Source organism: Schistocerca cancellata, unplaced genomic scaffold (assembly GCF_023864275.1).
Source record: "Schistocerca cancellata isolate TAMUIC-IGC-003103 unplaced genomic scaffold, iqSchCanc2.1 HiC_scaffold_671, whole genome shotgun sequence".
Taxonomy (NCBI): Eukaryota; Metazoa; Arthropoda; class Insecta; order Orthoptera; family Acrididae; genus Schistocerca; species Schistocerca cancellata.
In genome coordinates this window covers 12,501-15,000 of record NW_026046682.1, presented here as the reverse complement: position 1 = coordinate 15,000, position 2,500 = coordinate 12,501, and the positions used below count along the sequence as shown (strand labels likewise).

Genomic DNA, 2,500 nt, shown 5'->3' with positions numbered 1-2,500 from the left:
CCTCGGGCATCCACTTCCTACGGTCAATATGAACGAACCTCGCCCCGCCCCCCCCCCCCCCCCACCAACACGCCATCCCATACCACAATGTGTACCGTACCCAAACCTAACGTGTACTGTACTACAACGCAATGTGTACCAAAACACAACCCAGTTTGTACCTTAACCTAACCTATGTCACCTTAACCTAACCTATGTCACCTTAACCTAACCTATGTCACCTTAACCTAACCTATGTCACCTTAACCTAACCTATGTCACCTTAACCTAACCTATGTCACCTTAACCTAACCTATGTCACCTTAACCTAACCCATCTTGCACCTTAACCTAACCTATGTCGCCTTAACCTAACCTCTGTTGCACCTTAACCTAACCTGTGTTGCACCTTAACCTAACCTGTGTTGCACCTTAACCTAACCTGTGTTGCACCTTAACCTAACGCAATTTGCACCGCAATGTAACGCAATTTGCACCGCAATGTAATGCAATTTGTACCGCAATCTACCCCAAGTTGTACCGCAATCTACCCCAAGTTGTACCGCAATCTACCCCAAGTTGTACCGCAATCTACCCCAAGTTGTACCGCAATCTACCCCAAGTTGTACCGCAATCTACCCCAAGTTGTACCGCAATCTACCCCAAGTTGTACCGCAATCTACCCCAAGTTGTACCGCAATCTACCCCAAGTTGTACCGCAATCTACCCCAAGTTGTACCGCAATCTACCCCAAGTTGTGCCGCAATCTACCCCAAGTTGTGCCGCAATCTACCCCAAGTTGTGCCGCAATCTACCCCAAGTTGTGCCGCAATCTACCCCAAGTTGTGCCGCAATCTACCCCACGTTGTGCCTTAACCTAACCCACGTTGTGCCTTAACCTAACCCACGTTGTGCCTTAACATAACCCACGTTGTGCCTTAACATAACCCACGTTGTGCCTTAACCTAACCCACGTTGTGCCTTAACCTGCTCTGTAAATGGCATATGACACGTTACATTAATGTATTGTTGTCCAACCGCAACCCGCTCAGAATGTTGTGTACACAGCTACGTGTCATCTCCCCATAACAGCTGTATTGCAGTGTGGTACGCCATAGAGACGTGTGGGAGTAATGGACGCAGTGGATGGCGATCAGCATGAGCCGTCTGTTCATGTAGTGGCGCGTGTATGCAGACATAGTAGTCTCTTCTCACACAATGTGATAGCACGGTGTCCCGCGTTCCACATCTGCGACATGCTACAGAGGCTGGTTGACAGTTCGTCGCGCAATGGACATCGCATACGTACGGGGGCACCTTCCACGTGCCCTCTAGTCGGGCACATTTTGTTGCGTGGATGTGAGCGGATGTAGTGTGTCTTGACACCTGACAGGCAGGCATGCAATAATAGTTGACTTTGCAAACGGGGATGGACGTGGACGTGTACGTTTACTGGTGACGTTACGCAAATGAACAACTGGTAACCCGTTGTGGTGCGGTTGATCTTGCTGGAGGTACATCTGTGAGGGCAACGATCGGTACAGCTATGACGCGGTTGTGTCAGCGATACCCACCACACCAATGAACGTGAATGTGGATCTGGGTGTGAAGCGATACGCGGCTGTGGGTGGGTGGGACTGTCCCCGGCCGGTGAGGGGGGGCCGCCCGGCGTGCTGGCCGCGCGGTGCGTGGGCGCACGCGCTACAGCCGGCTGGTGGGGGCGCCCAGTGGCAGGCGCGCCGGCCGACGGACGCGGCAGGCGGCGCAGCTGCGCGCCGGGGCACCCTGCGCGCGGCGCCGTGCAGCCAAAGTGGGTCCTCGCCGGCCCGGTGCGAAGCGCGGTGGACATCTGCAGTGTGCTGGTCCGATTGAGGACTGTGTGCGTTGAGGATGCGCCGCCGCCCGGCACTCGGCGCCGCGACGCCGTCTGCTGCTCGGTCGCCCCAGCGGTTCTCGCTGGTGGTTTGTATCGCAGTTGTGCAGACGTGTTGGCACGTGCGCTGTGCTGGGAGAGTTCGCTTCGGCACCCACGTGGGGCCTTTGCCCTTCTGTGGCGCTGGCGTTGGAGCTGCCGGTCACCGTAGGTGGCGCGTGTTGTCTCCCGCCGCCAATGCCACGACAGCACGCTCCCGGGCCTCTGTCGGCAGCGGCAAGCTCAGTTGGGAGCACGGGTGGTCGCACCTAAAGCGTCTACTCGCCTAACTCCGGGCGATTGCGCCTCTCTCGAACCCGACCAAGTACTTAGGACGGCGCTGCGCGCCGCCGGGACCTGAGAGGGTTTCGAGGTGTATTGTGCAGGGGAGCTCAGCCTCCTCCTGTTTGCAGAATAATTGAGCGGACGCTTGCGTGTTCGCGCGGGCCCCCGGGACACACTCCCGGGCGGCCGGCTGCTCAGCTCTAGTTGACGCAGCTCCCTGGTTGATCCTGCCAGTAGTCATATGCTTGTCTCAAAGATTAAGCCATGCATGTCTCAGTACAAGCCGCATTAAGGTGAAACCGCGAATGGCTCATTAAATCAGTTA

The 2,500-nt window shown here is 56.1% G+C and overlaps 1 non-coding gene across 1 annotated transcript in view; it reads left to right on the top strand.

The window, feature by feature from the left end:
• Positions 1-2,389: 2,389 nt before the first annotated feature.
• Positions 2,390-2,500, top strand: part of LOC126138833 (small subunit ribosomal RNA) — a 1,909-nt gene continuing 1,798 nt past the window's right edge. Inside the window, exon 1 of the ribosomal RNA XR_007528336.1 lies at positions 2,390-2,500. This exon is cut by the window's right edge and continues 1,798 nt beyond it. This is a non-coding gene — a ribosomal RNA (small subunit ribosomal RNA).